General features: G+C 45.5%; 1 protein-coding gene across 2 annotated transcripts in view; it reads right to left on the reverse strand.

The window, feature by feature from the left end:
- LOC144681563 (copine-9-like) overlaps positions 1–21,526 on the reverse strand; it is a 410,414-nt gene that overhangs the window by 178,994 nt on the left and 209,894 nt on the right. The window lies entirely within an intron of this gene.

Raw genomic sequence — 21,526 nt, forward strand, 5'->3', positions numbered from 1 at the left:
CCAGAGCATGCACTCACAGCATTTGCAACATCAACAATGGATCTCACTAGCCAGTCACTGGGTGCTTGAGGGCCACATGGGTGCAATATATGGTGCCCTGCACCTGGGGGAATCCAGCAATAGATGTCCTCTGTCTCTGCAAGGCAGTGTTTGTCGTTAATTGCATGTGCTGGCTACCTCTGGAAAAGTGCAGTGACCAGCGAGATGCAGTGGTGTGGAGCCATTCTTGAGATACCACTAAGAACCACAGCTGATCTTTGGAAGGAGACAGAAGCAAAGATGTTCAAGGCCACAGTGGCTTTGAGGCCAATGGCGAACAGTGCTGTGAGATGCAAAGTTTTCAGCCATGAGGGCACAGATGTCTGCGACCACCTGCCTCGAGAGACACAGTATTCCTGCAGCACTGGTCTTTGGTCATCCCCATGTAGCTCCATCTTCGGCAGTCAATCCGAGTCTGGCCTCCGTTGCCTTCCTACGCTTCTTTCCACTCCTGTGCATTCCCCATGGCCTGGGCTCTGCCCTTCCTGTGAAAGGTGCTTGCCATGGGGTCCAGAATCTGACAGTCATGTCCCCATAGCTGGGCCCTTTGTTCTGGATAGGTGGATGCCAATTGTCCTTGGTAGTCTTACTCACGATGTCAGGAGGAGGGAGGTGGTTGCCAAAGACGCTGAAAGTCAGGACATTGAGTGCCCACTCTTCTTGCCATGGATGGAGTGCCAACTGCACCCCCTTACCAAATGCTGAGTTCCCCTTTCCCCCTCTTATGCAGCAGGATAATGTCCTGGAGCAGACATGATTAACTCCCCACTGTGTATCCACCTCCCCTTAGCTGTTCTGAAACTGACAGCTTCTACATCCTGTCCACCCCTTTAAATATCCCATCTTTCTCACCCTTCCCCTTACATGAGCTCTAAATCAGCATTTAAACTATATTAATTGGCCTCAGTGGGGATGAGCACAGAATTCCTGTCCCGTCCTTCCCCTGCACTGGTGATCACAGCCAATGCCAGGATGGGCACCTTGAAACTGACCCGCTGCCAAGAAATGGTATTTTCAAGACCATTCCCCCCACCTCAGTAAGTGAGTAACAGTGGTGCCATTTTGGAGCTCAATGCTTCAGTTAACACCCACTCTTAACCTCACATAGCTGAACACGCATTACATTGCTAGAAAGACCAGCACTATTTAAAAGGGGCAACCAACTACCTACAGGTTAATTGCTGGTTGATTTCTTCTGGCTGTTCCTAAGATTCTACAAGTGTTTTCTGCTTTCTACAGTTGCTTCAAATTGCAGAAGCCTACAGGAAGTCCTGTGGCAAGTACTTAGGCTTCTGCAGAAACCAGTTGCCCCAGACATAGGTGCACTAGTAGGCATTTCCCTTGGAATACAGCATGTATTAATGAATGAACAGCGGTGATGAAGGACAAGCTTCTGGAAGTGGGAGGGGGAGAGGGAGAAGGGCTCTCTGCAGAAAGCCATGTCTGCCCAGGGTGCTCGGGGAGCAATTCTCTTCGCTCAAACTCAGTGAGGACCAATGTGTGAAATGTGCTTCAGTAAGGATGTCCTCACTGAAATCTGCCACTTGCTGCAGGCCGCTCTGCAACTGCAGAGGAAGGCAAGGGCTGCATTTGCCAGTGGCTGTGAAGGTGACCATGGCAATGAACTCTCATATGTCTGATTCCTTCCAGATAGAGCTGGAGATATTTGCAACGTCTTGCAATTGTCATCCGCTGTTGCATAAGGAGGTCACCGATGCTCTCAATTCAATGAGAGCTAACTACATTTCATTCCTTCTTGTCAGAGAAAAGCAGCCGGAGTGAGCACACACTTTTGTTAGGATTGCATGCTGGGGATGCAACTGACTGTACAAACATCACTTTGCAGGCATCACATGTCAACTCTTCCCTACATTGGAACCAAAAGGAATTCCACTCTCTGCTGATTTGTGACCATCAACAACAAATCATGCAGATCAACGTCTGGCATCCCACCAACAGTCATGATCCCTTCTTTCTGTGGAAGTCCGCTGTGCCAGCTGTATGTGAGCCACCATGGCAACCCAGACAGTATGAGAACCATATTACCACAGGAAATATGACAGAATAGATCTTTAGTATGCTGAAACAACACTTATGATGCCTGGCTCTGTGGAAGCCTTGCAGTACTTGGCAGACTGGCTGTGAAGATTTGTGATGGTCTGTTGTGTGCTGCCCAACTTTGGCATTATGAGAGAACATACCTAGCCACCAGCTTCTGAGCAGCTAAGGAGCATGTGTGTACAGGGGAAGAGGAGGAGGAAGAGGGAGGGAGGCGATGGAATATGGGTTTGCACTACCCATGTATTTCAATTTACCTCGTTATTTGTGGAATCAGCACACAGTGAGTTAAAACAGCTTTCATTGCTGTTCAGCAGGAAACACAGAAGTGAGCCAGGCCTAATTGAAGAAAAGTCTTTCATCTATGTCTTGAGAATCTTGAGGCATGTGATTTGGCCGCCATTTGTAGTAATAAAGCTTAGGTGGACTATATAACCATGCGAACAGAAGAACTGGGAGAAACTGATGAACATGAGTGTATCTTCTTGGCTCCATGTTATCTGAAGTCCGTATTGTGCATGTTTTTATGTATTGCAATTAGTGTCAGCATGTGCGGAATGTAATGATCAAAGGTAGAATTAGTGTAAGTGTACTAAGCAAACTACTATAGTTAGGCTGTAATTGCAAAGCTTGGTATCTGATTTCTTACAGTGAATTGTGAACTTTAATAAAGAATTATATAATGATATGGAATTGTATTGCACAATCTGACAGAGTACTCTTGTTGCACAATCCAACATGAGCTCATTAAAGAAAAGGACTTGATTCTGCAGTTGTTATAACTGCTGATGTCTGTTCAAAATAACGAAAGAAAATAGAACAGGAAAGCAATCCAACAGAAACATCCTGGGCAGCCTGGCTAGCTGCGAAAAATTCATCCACGTCCGATCCCAGTACAAAAACGCCAATTCCCCATTCACCAAAGGTGCCACACTTTACCTTTGTCACTGACTATCACAGTGGTCACAATGCAAAAATAAAAGCAACCACAAAATAAACATTCCCAACTAAATTAATAAATGAAATCATGAAATCATATTGCATTATAAAAGTCAACTTATTTTGGTGCTCCTATGCATGCTACCCCAGTGGCTGCAGCATTGATTGGTCGGAGGTTGCTGAATTTCAGTGGAGGAGGCTGAAGGTGACCTCGGAGGGTAGCTCTGAGCTGACAAGGACTGCACCATCTCGCCATGAATGGTTCTGGGCTGGCTGGCTGGGAGGCAAAAAGCAAGGGCATAGGGGCAGTGGCTGGATGAATGCTGTCTTTCTGAGAGGGGGTAGCAAGTCTGTGCTCCATGGAGCCATTGCTACTCCCTGGGCATCTCATCAATCCTAGTAATCTGTTGCAGGACAGACTGCTGGACAGCTGTAACACCCAGCAAGCCCCTTTGCACATCGTAATCTACAGCCATGATGGTAGTAGGCTGAGTCTCCACTGCAACACTCGGGCTTTTAATGACACCTGCCTGTACTATGATGGAAGCAACATCGGCCATCGGACGCGACATCATGGTCGGGTTCACAATTGTGCGAATGGAGTCGCCCACCACTTCCATGCTGGAATGGATGGCTTCCAAGCTCTGCAAAAATACTCTGTGCCAAGTTGGTTCTGGAACCTTCCATGCTCCCTGACATTAAGTGCAGGCTTTCTGACAGACTTCCCAATGCACCAAGCATTTTGTTGTGCTACTGTTATGAAACCCAAACTTACCTTGTTAAGCTCAGACGTCGGGAACTTAGCTCCCCATAGACCTTGGACATCCTGTGCATGTGCAGACAAGGAACAGGCTGCACATGCGCAGTTCTGCATCTTTAAGTTCCTCGGGCCTGCACATAAAGAGAAGGGTGCGAAATACCCAGGTCAGGTGACCATGAAAGACTAGTGTCCCAGTCAGGAGACAGGGAGAGGTCCCAAAACGGGGAGAGGGGACAGGAAGAGGTCCCAAAAGCAAGTTCCAGGTAGGGGACAGAGGCAGGGGGCAGAAATAGGTCCCAGTAAAGTTATGGAAAGAGGGAGTAGTAGAGGAACAGGGAAAGGGCTATGGGGAGCAGACTCCAAGTGAAGAGAGCCATAGGCTGGTGACTCTGAGCTGTGGGCCATTGGGGCAAAGGTACTCCTTTGGAGCAGTAACATTCTGCTAGGCGCGGCTGAAGACCTTAAGTTGTGCCTGTAATTTGGCGCCTGGGTGTACACTCAGGAATCCAGGGGAACAGAATCTCGGGAAACGAGTTTGAAACCCTGTGAGGTGGATGATTGTTGATGCCGTCCGAGTTGGAACAACTTTTAGGGAGAATTACAAGGCGAGATCTTCGAAGGTGAAGATTGGAAATCCTCATGACAGAGACGGAATTTCAGTGAGATTGGTTGACTCACAGTGTGGCTGACGTCTGGGTGGGTTGTTGAGAAATCCATGGAATCTGTTTTGGTCACACTTGGCATTTATGTGGTGTGTTCAACCGCAGTTTACCTCTTAATTCACATGTACCTCATATTAACCCTGAATGCTGGAGTATAAGATAGATATTGTAAATTGTTTTATCTTTCTGACCTCAAGTAGTAAAGTTTATTTTTGTATGTTCAAAACCCATGGAGTCTTGTGGCTTTATTCACTTAGCAAGTGTCTTGAGTCCCAAAAGTTGTCGACTCCAAACAAAACATTATTGGTTGCCAACCGGATCTTACCAAAACCTGGGGGTCTGGCCAATGATCATAACAACACTAACCAGTTTTCTTCATTAGGCTCATCCGAGTCCTCTGAAGTGCAAATCCTGTGTGCCTCCCCTCTGTCGAGCTGGCATTGTGTTTATCTTGTCCCCTGATCTGGCTGCAGCCCACTGACACCACTATCTCACCATGCACGGATCCTGCCTCTAATCTATCCACTAAGATGTGCACAGTGTCAGTATCTGAGTTGGTGTGAAATCAAGTGACAGGTTGTGTCTTCATAGTCACCCTTTTCATGGTGATCTTTTACTGTCTGGGCAGGTCGCACTTCTTGGGTATCTGAAAGGAAAATGTCACAAGGATTAAGGTTATGATGTGGAGATGGGGGAATTTAATAAATCCATGCTGCATCTTGTAAATCAGATTAGGTGTGAGGGTGATGTCATCTTCAATGGTTTCAGCTTTGTCGCAGTAGGCATCCCAATAATGGCCAGCACTGTTTTTTCCAAAGGGGTGAGAAAATGCAAGCACGCCTCTCACCCCCTGGTTATCTCCTGCTGCCTCTGGTTGTGTGCCACTTTATCCTGCAGGAGAGGGGGAAGTGTGTCAGTAAGTATCTTGCAATGCTTTTGAGTGATGTGGCTGTCATGGTTGAATAGCTGGCAGCGTGTGAAACCTATGGTATAAGAGAGCGAGACTACAATCAGAGCTAAGTGTGTGAGGGTGGGGTGAAGCATATGAACATTAGCTCTGAGCCCTGATTGATAAAAATTGTTGGTAGGTGAATGATGGGGTGTAGTGATTTGAACAGTGCCAGAGTAGTGGTGCAGTTGGTAGATCCATTTATTGCCCTTGACCACTTGTGTAAGGACACTGAACTTCTTGTGGCACTGCATCCAGGTCCTCGGGCCTGGGCTCCTGCCATCAACTTCTAAGGCTATCTACTCTCATTGCCTTCTGAACATGTGTCTGAAGGGTCCCAAGGATCCCTCTGGATACAGGACATCTCTCCTCCTTTCCAGCGCCTCCATTAAGACCTTCCCATGCAGCATCCAAAATCCTTGAAGCTCCGTTGTGCCATTCCTCACTCTTTCTGAGGCTATATTCTCTTCAACCACAACTCCCAACACCTACTCCAGCCACCATGCAGCTCCCCTTCAAGAGATGCAGGTTGGCTTTACTTAGAACTAGCAAGTTACGCTTTTGCACCCCCTGCCGATGGGCACAGCCAATGAACAGTGCGGTTAGTGCTGATCACACACCCAACGCTCATTCAAATAAATCAGGAAGTTAGAACGCTGCCTCTGTTGCTTTGAATGAGAGTGGGTTAATCACACATTGTGATTTAGCCTCCAGTTTTTTGCCTGATTCATCCTGTAAGCAGTAATGTTTACCACTAATTTACTACCAATTACAGTATCCTACTACAGACAATGAACCATTACCATGAATCCATAATGGTCACTCTATACTCAACACAGCTTTCAGTGAGGCAGCTTACCAAAACACCAATTAAAATAATTATTAGTGCTGGATCTACATTGAGCAAATAAGCATAAAATGACTCAATTTTGGAGATGGTCAACAAGTCTAAATCGAATTCTTAATCTATCTCTCCCATATGTTACAGAGACTTTAATGTATATATTATAGTGTTGGCATAGATATTAACCTGCAGTTAGACATGCAACAGGGACATGATGACATTTGATTATATCAAAATACTTGATGCAGTTAAATTATTCTTTTTAGACTTTACAATGGGCTAGAATTAAAGTAGTGCTCATTTCATAACAGCTTTTCTTTTACAACTGACAGCAGCCAGGCAACTTTCAACATGTATAACTTCTGAAAATCAGAATCCGGGAAATAGAACAGTTTCAGGTTGTTGCACAACCGAATGGAAAGGAACCATGCGAGAAGTGGGCCGGAGGGATTTCATCTGCTGGAGATGTTCCAAGCTTTTGAAATGCAAAATAAAAAAAGCCTCCTTATGTCGAGGGAAAATGAAATGCATCACAAAAGGTGAAAATCAATAGATTTACTGACTTTTAGGAGCTTTAAAATAAAATAGAGAACTAATTGAAACTATAACAACAAAGGTGAATTTTAACATAAACTAGTTGATCTCCCATAGCATTGCTCAAAGGTGACTGGGATCTAATGTGGAGTATCTGATATTCACTACAACCCCACTATAGCTTAAATAGTGCAGCAGCTTTCCAATCATTTTAATACAACAGGTTTACTGAAACAATATCATATAACTGACTTGAGATAATAATATTACACACCTTTTTGATACTGATGATTACAGGCTTCATTGTTGTAATATTAGCTAACCACTTTATGAAACTTGCTTAAAGTGTCAGTTACTTCGTTTTCCTTCATTAAAAAATACCTTATTCTTAATTATTTATGCCATACTATTTTCTGCTGGATTTTGGGTATTTGCAGGCTTTAGTGATTATGCTACTGGACTAGCAATCCAGAGTCCAGGATTAAAGATCCAGAGACATGGGGAGGAATTTAATGGAGCCGCTGGAGCAGCCATGACGGTGAGGGGACAAGGCGAATCAGGTGAGAGTCCCTGCATCTGATTTCCAGCAGCGGGAAAACTGTCCCACATTTAGCTGGGGGGATGAAGGGCCCGACATGGGAATCAAGCCTGGTAGTGGCGGGATGTCAATGAGGCTCATTAACGAGCCACTTGAGCCACAGCAAACATCCCTGAGCCCATCAGGATTTAATGGTGGCTCAGGGATTTAGCGGGACTCACGCATGTTTCTCATGCCTCCTCAAAGCCCTGTCGAATTAGCCTGCACCTTTATTGGGAAGCCCCTTGTTCATAGGTTCTCGGTTCCCCATCAAAGGACCCTGCATCGGGAAGTGGGGGGCACTGAAAGCCACCTCTTTTCCTTACATCCAACCCCCTTGCTGGAAACCCCATCCCTCCCTGGGATCCAGCAAAAATTCCAGGTGAAGGCCCCAGTGCATTACCAGCAGCAGCCACCGCTCCTGCTGGTTCTGCTGGTGATGGAGAACTGCTGGTTGCTGATTGGCCAACAGCTCTCTGGGCGGGATTTCCACCCAACTGGGGCTTTGATTGAGTGGGAGGAGCCTATGCTGTCTAGGTAAGTGCCTGGTAGCACTGTTGAATCACTGGGAGAGAAGCGATACAATGTTCCATCAAGTAGGTAGGACACCTGTTATGCAAACTAAATTCCGCCCAAGAGTTCAAATCCCGCCATGGCAGCAGGGGAATTTAAATTTAGTTAATTAAATAAATCTGGATTTAAAATGTTACTATCAATAATGGTGATCATTAAGCTACCAGAATGTTGTAAAAATCCATCTAGTTCACCAATTTCCCCTAGAAAAGAAAATCTGCCAACCTTACCTGATCTGACCTAGATGTGACCCAGGCACACTGCAATGTGGTTGATTCTTAACTGCCGTCTGAAATGGCAAGCTATTCAGTTGTATCAAACTGTTTTGACAAAGTACAGTAAGAATAAAACTGTACGGACCACCCAACATCAACCTAGGGATTGGAAATGACAAAGGCACACCCTGCCCAGTCAACCCTCCTCACCAAGATGTGACTAAGTAGTCACACAGATTAGTTAAGCAATAGCCTGATACTGTCATATTCACAGAATCATCATCCCTGACTCCTCCATCACCATCCCTGCGTATCCCACCAGCAGAACAGATCTACCAGCAGCGGTGGCACTGTGGTATATAGTTGGGAGGGAATGGCCCTCAGAGATAATAACTTTGATGTTGAACTCCATGAGGTGTCAGGTCGTCATGGCAAACATGGATAAGAATCCTCTTGCTGATCACCACCTACTGCCCTTCAGCTGATCAATCAGTGCTCCTCCATGTTGAACATCACTTGGGAAACGCATTGAGGGATGCAAGAATGCAGAGTAGGTGCGGGACCTCAATGTCCATCACCAAGAGTAGCTTGGTAGCACCACTACTGACCGAGCTGTCTGAGTCCTGCAGAACAGAGTTACCAGACTGGACCTGTGGCAGGTAGTGAGAGAACCAAAACAAGGGGAAAATTTACTTGACCTCAACCTCACTAATTTACCTGTCGCAGACACATTTTTCCATGGCAATATTGTAGTGACCACCACACAATCCTTGTGAAGATAAGCCCTGTCCTCACACTGAGAATAATGTCCGTCGTATTATGTGACACTGGCATTGTGCTGAATGGGATAGATTCAGAACAGATCTAGCAACTCATAACTGGGCATCCATGAGGCACTGTGGGCCATCAGCAGCAGTAGAATTGTACCACAACTTGTATCCTCATGGTCCAGCATATCCTCACTCTACCATTACGATCAAGCCAGGGGACCAAAACTGGTTCAATGAGGACTACTAGAGACCATGTCAGGAGCAGCACCAATTGTACCAAAAAATGAGGTGCCAATTTGGTGAAGCTACAACACAAGACCACATGCATGCTAAACAGCAGAAGCAGCAGGCTACAGCCAAAGCTAAATGATCCAATAACCAGGTAAAAGCTCTGTAGTCTTTTCACATCTAGTCGTGAATAGTGATGAACAATTAAACAGCTAAAGGGAGCATGTCCATCTCCATCTTCAATGACGGCAGAGCCCAGCACGTGAGTGCAGAAAACAAAGACTGAAGCATTTGCAGCCATCTTCAGCCTGAAGTAACAAGCAGATGACTTACCTCAGCCTTCTCCTGAGGTCCCCAGCATCACAGAAGGCAACCTTCAGCCAATTTAATTCACACTATGTGACATCAAGAAAAGGCTGAGTACACTTGATACAGCAAAGGCTATGGGCCCTGGCTAGCCTTTTGGTAGTTCAGAACTTGAGCGTTGCTGCAAAAAGAGACATGTTGAAGCTTTTTGTCTTGCACTTATCAGGACACTTCGTAAGAATACCAATATAAGGGAAAACAACAATTTATAATGTATGTGAAGAGAGTGCTGATTGGTTGGCAAGTGGACTCTGATTGGTAGAGGTGTTGCCATGGAGAATGCACCAGCGATGGTTACTGACAGTTAACTGGCAAACATTGTTTGAAATTTAAACCAGGCAGTTTGACCCTGATTGGTCAAGGCATTGCTCTCTGAATAGTGCAAGACATAAAGCTTTGACATCTCTCTTTCTGCAGCAATACTAAAGACTTGTTCTCCAGAACTAGCCAAATCCTACTAGACAAGATGTTCTAGTACAGTTACAACACTGACAACTACCCGACAAAATGGAACATTGCCCAGGGGTGCCCAGTCCACAAAAACCAGGACTAATACAATATGGTCAATTACTGTCCCAACAGTTTGTCCTCCAGCAAAGCGTTGGAAGGTGTCGTCCCACCACCTGGAAGGCAGAAACCTGGAGTGTGGTAAAATACTCTCCACACATCCGGATAAGCACAGCTCCAGCAGCACTCAAGTAACTCAACACCATGCAAGGAAAAGTAGCTTGCTTGATTGGCAGCCCAACCATCACGTACAAAACATTCATTCCCTCTACCACTGGTGCACGATGTGTACCATCTACAAGGCACTGCAGCAACTCGCCAAGATTCCTTCAACTGCACCTCCCAAACCTGTGACCTACACCACCTAGAAGAACAAGGGCAATAGATGTATTGGTACATCGGCACCTGCCTGTTCTCCTCCCACTCACACACCATCATGACCTGGAGCTATATCGCCGTTTCTTCACGGGGTCAAAAGCCTGGAACCCCTGCCCTAACAGCACAGTGGGTGCACCTACAAGACACACACTGTAGCAGTTCAAGGAAGCAGCTCATCACCACCTTCTTGAGAACAATTAGGGACAAGCAATAAATGCTGGTCTGGCTAGCAATGCCCATGTCTCATGAACAAATAAAAAAAAGATATTTGTTCATTAATCTGTTCCACAAATTCTTTGTTATTTCTCTGTTATTTCCATGCACTAGGAAGCTTATTCTCACTGTGGAGTCTCCAGTAACTTGCATTGAGCAGGTTCACCATGCTCGGCAGGTGACTGATTTTTTCATACTTATTCTTGGGATATGGGGGTTACTGACCAGGCCAAAAACTGCTCTGCAAAGTAGGTGGCGGACTTGCTTCTTGAACTGTTGCAGTCCGTGCAGTGAAGTTGCTTTATTATGTTTTGATACAACTGAGTGGCCTCCTAGACTACATCAGTAGGCGGTTAATAGTCAACCATATTGGTGTAGGATTGCAGATAGGCTAGAATGGGTAAGAACAGCAGGTTTCCTTTGCTAAAGGATGACAGGGAATCAACTGTTTTTATTGCAATCCTACAGCTTCATGGTCACTTCTACTGATACCAGTTGACTAATTGCATTTTTTCAAACATCACTGTAAGTGATTCCTTCCTTTCTCACTTTGGAGAAGCTCCTGGTTTCCATAGGTCAATTATACCACCCAAGTCTCACTCTGTGCAGAATCTTAGTGACATAGCTTGTTGTGTGTATTGCATGTGTTGCCATGTGAATGCATTACAGTTATTAGCATCTGCGTCTGGACCACAGCTGGCAAAAGATCTGAATTCTTTACTTGCTCTCCCCCTACATGTCCTTAATAAGGCTCTACTGTTGACATCAACTCCCCATTATCAAGTCCTGCTTGTCTGTTCTGTTGACTTTGATTAGCTCCCCAGATTTCAGGTTACTGATTTCAAACCCCTCATCATCATTTAGAATCCCTGCATGGCCTTACTCCATCCTGCCTCTGAAACATCTTTCAATGTTGTACTAGTGAGCATACCACATTCTTTCAACTCTGTTCAGCTGTTGACCCTGCCTCCTTCACCTTACCACCTACAGCAAAACCTTCAAACACAGAACCCGCTTACTCATTTATTTTTGCAATCTGTTGTGGATTAACAAACTACCAGAATTTCTTATCATTCGTGCTGTCTTTCACATAGATGCTTCCCATGAGTGCAGATAATGCACAGTCATTAGAATCAGCTATATGGCTTCACGGACTGTAGGAACATATGTTCAGGACTGGTCCTAGTGTGTGATGTCAGCACCTTATGGTGAGCTCTCTGCAGAATATAAGTGGTGCCACTGATGGTCAGTAGGTTAGCACTTTTGCAAAACTCCTGGAATCTGACAGTGGGTTATAGACAGCCACTCTTAGACAGTTAGACATGAATCACAAGAGATAATTCCCAGGTGAGATCTGTCCCAACTAATTGTTTAGCTTTATAGCTAAAAACAAACAGGCAGCAGCTCACATCCACAGAGGGAAAATCCATGTATAAAGGGTTTTTATTTATTCTCAGTATCACCTTGCAACAGGACAATAACACTTCTGTTCCGGGAAATTAGTTTGAGTTCAAAAGGGATGAAGGTCCAATGGGAAACTAGGTTATTAGAATGACCATTTTTCTCTTTTTCGAATCGTGGACTAGAGAGGATCAGGCTGCATATTCCCCACCCTGATCAGGCCAGAATGGAGACAGGCAGGTAAAAAAAAAATTGGCTGCGATGTCACACAGTCAGGAGTCCTATCTCGAGTTCTGCCCTCCCCGATTTTCCAAAGGGCCGGAGAAGAGCACGTGCCTCTGAACTCTGAACTGGCCCGCACCTAGTATGAGGCTGATTAAACTCATTGTGAGCTTATTAAAAGCCTGTCTCCCACAACTTTGTGAAGTTTTGAATGAGGGGGCAGAATTTAGCAGATGTCTGTGTCAGACCAGTTGCATGGCAGTGAGGACCATGTCTGGGACAAATCATGGAAGTGGGAAGTGTAATATAAAGGGTTAACAGCTGGGGTATGCTAATATATGATGTAGATGCTGATGTACAACTGACATCAGTGCAGATGCTTGGATGCAGCCAGTGCAGTTCAGCAGACATCAGAGCATGTCTACAGTTTACTAACCAAGTCCCATGCCTAAAGTCCAAGATAGAAGGACCACCTCAAGGCAAACCTTTGAAAGCAGTTTGTAAAAAATTCAGCGGAAGATGGCACACTGGAGAGAGGTGATTATGACCATACCTGGCAAGGAGTCCATGCCCTTGCCTTACCTGTTTGATTGCCTCAAGGGCCCGCAGAGAGGGTAGCAGTGGGCTTTATGGAAACGCCATTTTCTCTGGTACCAAGCAACATCTGGTCTTCATGAGAAGGAGCCAAAGCTTCAAGATAGTGACTTCCTTTATGCAGTAGGTCCAGTAACAGACGATGTTCTTCTAAGGCAAGGGGTGCAAGAGTCCACCGTGAATTTTAAGTCCATTCTTAAAGCCTTTGATGCTTATTTCACCCCAAAGCAAAACTTAGTAATTGAATGAGCAAGTTTTAACCAGCGCTCGCAACGACTTGGGGAAACAACTGAATTATTTCTAACTGACCTATATGCGCTAGTTCATGCGGATCCGAGGCACTGAAGGACAAGCTAACTGATTGCATAATCGTGGGTGTTAGGCATTGAAAACTCTCCAACTTTCTGCAGACCAAAGATGATCTTATTCTGGATCAAAGGGACCGTATACAAGGCAGGCCGACTTAGAGCATTTAATGGGGTGACTCCAAGACGTCACATGACCACGTGGATTGGGTAAGTCCATGGGCAGCAGCCCCACCCATAAGAAAGCCAGCCAAACCAGGCCTGCAGCCATTTTGAGATGCTTGCGTTGTGGTACGAAACCCAGCCTAGACACCAGAACTGCCCAACAGGGGGCACAGGATGCTTCCAGTGTGGCAAAACTGGACATTTCAAGCGTTTCTGCAAATCCAACAATTTTAATCAAAGTCAAAGAAATATCATGAAAAGATATTAACGTGTATAATGTTATTGGAAATTATTTTTTAAAATAGAATTCTAGTGGATGTCTGTGTCTAGGTGTTTGTGCGTGTGTGTGTGTCTTAATTGGATTAAAGCCAGCTAGTCTAGATGCTTTGATGTATAGTAGTTTTGAGATGTTAATTGGGTGAACAGTAAGGAGAACAGTAAGGTGAAGTATTCATTTGCATTTGTTGAATAAACCATTCAAGACTGCAGGTAAAATCTTGCACCTGGCTAGAAGAAGCAAACAATGTGTTTATTTTTTCAGTTTACTAATAAAATTGGTGCTATGAAAGGAGTTTTATTGTTTGAAGAGCTGAAGTTCAAAAGATCTAGTGATACAATGGAAAATTTACATTCAAAGGGAAAGCTAGGTATATAAAGAAAGGGGTTTGTGTGTGTAAGGTAGAGGCATTTGAGACCTAACCAGCCTGTATGCCTTCAACCAACTTGCAAAGGAACCTCATTTGGAATTTGTAAGGTCAAATGTGCTTTGCCTGGTGTCTATTTAAAGTTATTCTTGCCTTGGTGAAGTTTTACCTGGGAGTGATTCATTTAGGGATTTGTTTGAAAGTTATTATGGTAGTAATTTATAGACGTGTATGTGTTTAATTATTGTTAAATTAATAAATGTTTAATTTAGTTTTATATAAAAACCTCTTGAGGCTTGGTGGTTTTATTCCGGAATTCAGAGCTGCATCTCAAACATACCAATTGAAAATAAAGATTATGACAGCTGTTCAAGTTTCCCTCTGGGATTTAAACAACTCAGTCTTTACCAACTGCTGTGTCATAACAGAAACGGAAATTCAAGAAAAGGACAAAATTATAGAGTTCCTAGGGGAAGTAGATAGCCTTAATCCAGACTGTCGGTCAGTTACAGTCCAAATTCAAAACTTCAATACTACTTTTAAAATTGATACTGATGCTGCTCTTAACATATTAGCAGTTGACTTTGACTAGCTTCAGCCATTGACCCTTTATCCATCAGAAATCAAATTACAAGGTCCAAGCGGCATAGAACTTCCAATCAAAGGCAGGATTATTGCTCCTCTTAGCTACAAGGGGCAACAGATCATTGATTCTCTCATTATTTTTCATAACCAACATACTTCCTTATTGTGTGGCAATGTTGGCATGCTTCTAAGAATCTTAGAAAAACCCGACGATGCTCATCATTTGAATGAGTCACTGTCTTTCATGCAACCGTCTTCAACCGTTTATTTTGAAGCAGGGGTAATTCAGCCTTCAGAAACTGAGAAAGTTTATACACTCAGCAATACTTTCCTTTCAGGGTGGAGAGAGAAGTTATGAACCTCTCAGTTCTTCTCAAAGTAAGGCCAGAGGTGGTGGATACTGCAGCAGATGGTGACAATCCCCCTGAAGACCTGCTGGACCTGACTGGATGTTCCTAGGATGTTTTGAGGAAGAATCCCTTGCAGTACTGAGTGATCTCTTAGAGATGGAAGTCCCAGAGGATGATTTGTCTTTCCAGTTGATGGACGCACCTTACGAAGCCTCTGTTGTCTTATTAGAAGAATCAGCTGTGCCCGGCTGAGCAGCATTCAGATCTTAGTTCCGCTGAATCTACCAATGCGTTGCCGACTTTATCTCCTGTTATCCATGAAGAGTCCTCCGCAGAGAACGCCTTGCCTGCGTCTAAGTCAGAGTCCATAGAGGATCACACTGCTAAAGAGCTGGTACCTTCCCAGGGTAAAGGTCAATAGGCACCCATACTTCAGTCCCAGTTGAAAGTCTTCTTCCCTTCACATCTGGCATTCAGCACAGAAGCTGCAGAAGAATCTTTAGCCCTTCTGAAGCCGCAGAATCCTGTACAGCAGCCTTGTCCCAGAGTTAAATGTTAACAGAAAATTTGTCTCATTACAGAAGATGAGGTTGTCTCGTCTCCACATGCTCAGCAATTCTTCTGATTGCCCATAATGGAGCAACCTCACACAGAGAGAAGTGTGGCTCTTCTGCCACTGTATAGAAAGTAGACGGCCCTCCCAGAAAATCATTGGGAAATCATTTCTTCTTTCCTGACAGCCTTACAGGGAGCTGATCATTTTCCCCTTTGTCATCTAAGTTGATTGAAATCTCAGATTTTCACTGCCTTTTCAGTCTTTGATACAGCAGTGGATGATATGGCTGCATTTGTCTTCTCTGGAGTTGAAGGTAATTCCTCTTCTGAAGCTCTTTCCCTGTGTTCTTCGGGGGAGAAACAAGTTCCTCAGTGTGTCCTGAGATCTCCTGTTCTAGTCCCAGAGAGTCCAAAGGTCAATTCTCTTCAGTTTTCTCTCTCGGACCAGTCTTCCATTGAAAAGTCTTTGTTGTCCTTCCAGTTCAGTCATCCTGCAACCTACACTCTGCTTTCCAACAATGCTCACAGCAATGTTGCTAAAGTGTTATCCTATTCAGCAGATGGTGATATCCTGTCAGATGCAGAAGAGCACAAAGACATCTTCCCTAAGGGCTGAGAATAGTGTGGGAGATTCAATCCCCCATGCCTGTGACTTGGGGAGGGGAAGCATAGGAGTTGGAGTTGGCTAGAATCTGTAGTTGTAAAAAGGGAGTTACAGAAATAAAATGTAAATATTTAGAGATGTAGTTTCATGTTGCTGTTGTAAGTAGGATAGCATACTTGGAGGAGATGTAGTATAAAGTGTTAACAGAAGGGGAATGCTAATACATGACATACATGATGAAGTACCACTGACTTCAGTCAGTCATGTGTAAGGCTCTCTCTCTCTTTCTCTCTCTCTCTCTTTATAGATAGAGCGAGAGAGGTTGGAGTCATGCCTAGGAGCAACATGCCTACTCTATAACCTGTTTAGATGTAATACTAATAAACAAGTGCTAAGCAGGTACCAGAGTATGTCGACAATCTGTCTACTAACCAAGTCTGATGCCTAGAGTCCAAGACAGAAGGACAATCTCAGACCTGGAAGAGTTTAAAAGGTAAGTAAAGATGTTTTTCAATGTTTAAAGGGCAGCAGCCCATTGCAGGTTATGGAGGAACAAACATTAAGAACTTTGCCATTTCAGGGGACCATCACCCACCTGCCTTTGCATGGGCATTGCAGCAATGGGCACAGTTGTTAACCTGAGCACCAGGAAGGTTGTTTCTGGAATTGGGTGCTACATCCTCAGAAAGCAACACCATTGGAAATGAGGAGTAACAGCCAGGACAGGAAATGCAAAGTGCTGGGCATCAGGAGGCCAGAGGGGAGGGATGAGGAGCATGAAGGAGGAGTCACTACCCTGAGCACAGGATCTACAGATAGAGGTGAAGAGACCTGTTGATGATTGAGAACCACTGCCAAAGGAGACTGCAACACTCTAGGCAGATGTCTGTGCCCTCATCAGTACGGACCTTTCTGCATCTCAAAGGTAGATGGCCACCAGTACATCACCCAGGTGACAGATGGCCTCTTTGCTGATGTTGGAGAACAACTGGATCACAACTGATGGGGCATCATGGGCTCAGAGGGCACAGAAACCGATGCCTGGAGCAGTCAGGTGTTATCCTGCAATACCCTGCAGCAAGGGTTTTGCTCATTGTGGTGGTCTGCTGCAGTCTCTTAACATGAATGTAGAGCCTGAGAACAGTGAGGCCCTGAGAAGGGGACAGCTCATCAGGGGAGGAACAAGAGGTAAGAAAGGAAGAGAGGTTGGAGGCAGAAGGAGTTGACGCTAAACAGAGAGATGTCCCAGCTGAATGACAAGATTCCCATCTCCTGGCACTCTCTGGGAAGGGGACCTCCCTCTTCTCTGCCATGGGTCCTGGGCCTCCGGCTCCCCGTGCTTTCTTGGGCTTGTGGTGCAGTAGCAGGCTTTGGCACAAACTCTCTTCCTCAGGACCACCAGCAGTCTCAGTGATGGCTACCTTGGCTGCCTGATGCATGCCTCGTTTCCTACCCCCATTAGCTTTAATTAGACAGGAAACCTGTCTCTATATCAATTAAGGGCTCACCTCCGATCCACCCTCAACCCCCACCCCCCCGCCCTCAGCAGAATCCTAAACTCAGTCAGTTTCCCATCGGAGGCATGTTCCTCAGGCAAAATGGGAACTGGCTTCTGTTTCCCATCTCCAAGGAGAAAATCCAGCCCAATGGGTGGAATGTTACAGGCCTCCACCAGTAGGGCTGTAAAATGCAGCATGAGGCCAACCTGACCTGTCTCCCATTTTTCAAGGTGGGGGTGGAGGTATTGGGCGACCCACCCACCCTTGGGCCTATTGCGGCACTTAAATAACCAATTAATGGCCACTTAATTGCCTTATCCCATCCCCCCAACTATTTTACCCAGAGCAGGTGGAGTCCTACGCCAATGGGTAGCCTGCCATTTTTTACTGGGTAAGCTGACATCAAGCAAGGGAAGTGAACCTCCTTTGGGCATCCCATGTGAAGGAACAGCAATATAGTTCCAAGTGAAGATAGTGTGTGGCTTGGAGGGAAATTTGCAGGTGGTGGTGTCCCCATGCATCTCCTGCCCTTGTCCTTCTGGGTGGCAGGGGTCGCAGGTTTAGAAGGTGCTGTCAAAGGAGCCTTGGTGAGTTGTTGCAGTGCACCTTTTAGATGGTACACACTTCTGCCAATGTGCATTGGCAGTGGAAGAAATGAATAATGAAGGTGGTGGTTGGGGTGCCAAACCAGCAGGCTGCTTTGCCCTGGGTGGTGTCGAGCTTCTTGAATGTTGTTGGAGCTGCACTCATCCAGGAAAGTGGAGAGCATTCCAGCACACTCCTGACTTGTGCCTTGTAGATGATAGACAGGCTTTGGGGAGTCAGCAGGTGAGTTACTCATCGCAGAATTCCTAGCCTCTGACCTGCTCTTGCAGCCACAGTATTTATATGGCTGGTCCAATTCAGTTTCTGGTCAATGGTGACCCCCAGGATGTTGATGGTGGGGGATTCAGCGATGGTAATGCAATTGAAATCAAGGGGCAATGGTTAGATTCTCTCTTGTTGTAAATGGTCATTGCCTGTCACATGTGTGGTGCAAATGTTACTTGCCACTTATCAGCCCAAGCCTGAATATTGCCAGGTCTTGCTGCATCTAGACCGGGACCGCTTCAGTATCTGAGGAGTCACGAATGGTGCTGTACATTGTGCAATCTTCAGTGAACATCCCCTCTCTGACCTTATGATGGAAGGAAGGTCATTGTTGAAACAGATAAAAGATAGCTGTGCCTAGGACACTACCCTGATGAACTCCTGCGACGATGTCCCAGGACTGAGATGATTGACTTCCAACAACTACAACCATCTTCCTTTGTGCTCTGTATGACTCCAACCAGTGGAGAGTTTTCCCCCTGATTTACATTGACTCCAGTTTTGCTAGGGCTCCTTGATGCCACACTTGGTCAAATGCTGCCTTGATGTCAAGGGCAGTCACTCACACCTCACCTCTCAAGCTCAGCTCTTTTGTCCATGCTTGGATCAAGGTCATGAGGTCAGGAGCTGAATGGCCCTGGCAGAACCTAAACTGAGCATCAGTGAGCAGGCTATTGTTCAGCAAGTACTGTTTGATAGCATTGATGAAGACGCTTTCTATCACTTTTCTGACAATGGAGAGCAGACAGATAGGTGGTAATTAGCCAGGGTGGATTTGTCTCGCTTTTTGTGGACAGGCTTAATTGGCAATTAATGCGCATGTATAGCAATTTCTTGATAATCATATGGGAGGTTTAAGGGTGAGCTGCTGTTTTCCTAAGGCTGATGACAGAGCGTGTAAATCGTTCACAGCTTGAGGAGATTCGCCGTTTATGGGGTATCTCTTCCTCCCTGCAAGTTGATGGAAAATTTGCATATTAATAACAGCGAGAGCCATTAAACTCACCATTATTTTTGCCAACAAAAATTTGGGCCGGGATTTTCCGGCCCTGTTGTGGTGGTGGGGCCCACCGCAGGAGATTCGGCGGCCCAGCTAAAAGTCCATCGGCTGTCGGCGGGACCGGACGATCCTGGCAGCGGCCGGGGGCGGGAAATCCCACCCGTGGGCCAATTTAAGGGAGGAACGTCTAGTCAATAACGTCATCCTTCACATAAATATTTCTACCGGGTTCACTTAAACTGTCATAGTACAGGTGTGTGGCTTCGCCAACTGGAGAAACATATTATTGAGGTTGTTTCTGTCGTGAGCTATCACGACTTTTCTCTGGGCTTCTCCACATTGCAAAAATGCTAAACGTTTGTTGCTTCTGAGAGAGGAAAGTGAGACAGATTGTGAAACCATGCTTCTTAATTTTCAACTGTCTCCATTGTAATGGGTGTGCAGCATTTCTCAGGCTGAGACCATTGTCAGCCCAGAAATCTACAGCCTCGGGTATCCTGCTCTTCCATGTGGAGGGGGCTGCGCTTTATCTTGTGACCTGAAAATGGCCCAAGAATTAAAGGTCAAAAAAAAATCTTAGGTATTAAGCAGTGAAATAAAACTATGTTCAACTAACTCTGCTCCTAACGTGCTGTGAAAATGTAATTCCGCTGACATTTTGCTATTATTAATTGAGAAATAAAGTGAAGGGTATCCCTAGTTTGCTCTCATTTTTCAAGAGTTGAATAAAATCGGCCCTTTGGTCCGAAGCAACTGAATATGAATTGTGTGATGTGTAAAACACCCACATGTAACCGCTTGCTAATAACACTAAGTCCCACAAGAGGACCACAAGGGACTTTAGAGTCTACTATTTTGTGTAACTGGTATCTTGGCATAAACACACAATACCCCTGACACTAAGAGACAGATTATTCTTAGAATGTGCTTTATTCTCAGTAGGGTGAATTGACGCACAGAGCAATTATACGGGTAAGCCAAGATACGAGATATGACTGTCGATGGTATTAGGAGACCATTAGTAGACAGTATTACAGTATTCTCCCCATGATTTTAAGAGTTGATATATCTATCTAAAATAAAATAAAACCCATTAAAATAATGTCTTCTAATATCACCATTTTTCACTTTGTGAAAAATTTGTTTTAAATTACCCATCTATATAAATGGAATAATATTTACGTCCATTCCACTTTACAACATCCCTTTTTTAAAATAAAAGCAAAAATCCCTTTTTTACTTCAATCTTACGAGCGTTCCCATGTTTTCACGTTTATACTGACTTAACATGGAAACACTGTTTGCTTACACATCAATGTAATTCATTGTGTTTGAAGCACTTGGGAGTGTTTGACGCTGGATAAGGTGCTACATAAATCCGAGTTCTTCTTATTGAATTACGGGCGGAATCTTGAACCTTCCCCTGTGGCGGGTTTGGTGGTGGGGGAGCATTTAATTAGGGGCAGGATGGCAGACGGGGATCCCGTCACCTTCCTCCCTCCACACCAGTTAAGTTCTTGGTGGGAAGGTGCATGAAAAGCCTTCTCACCCCACTGCCAATTAATTGCCAACTTAAGGGCCTCATCCTGCCACCACTGTATTAACACAGTGATGGGCGGGGGTGGAGGGGAGGGGGCGCTCACCATGCAGGAGCATGACAAGCAAACCCATGCAGGGTTGCTCCCAGGGGATGAGGGTCCCTTGTTCAAAGGCACCAAGTACCTGATCGAGGACCTGGCATTGGGAAGGTCGGGGACCCGTTGAGAGCCACGCCCTGACCTTGCGGCTGACCCCCTTCCCTCAGCCATGACGCCCACCTCATGGCACCTACCGTCATCACTCACCCCTGGCCTGGGATCCCCCACAATGCTGGGCCTCGAGTGGGTGTCTGACCAGCGGCAGCTAGCGCCTCCCCAGTGGCGCTTCCATTCAGTAGATCTGCCAATTGACCAACAACCGTCAGTGGCCGGGACTCCCCCGCAGGGTCCTGGGTCCCAGGTGAAGACCCAACGCTGGCCTGTGTGCCTGACTGGAACAAGATGCAGTGGGCCTTCCTAAAAAGAGGCGACATGGGGCTCTTGCAGCGTTTCCAGCTCATGGCCGAAATCCCTGGCACCTAG

This window comes from Cetorhinus maximus, chromosome 6 (genome assembly GCF_964194155.1).
Source record: "Cetorhinus maximus chromosome 6, sCetMax3.hap1.1, whole genome shotgun sequence".
Classification (NCBI taxonomy): Eukaryota; Metazoa; Chordata; class Chondrichthyes; order Lamniformes; family Cetorhinidae; genus Cetorhinus; species Cetorhinus maximus.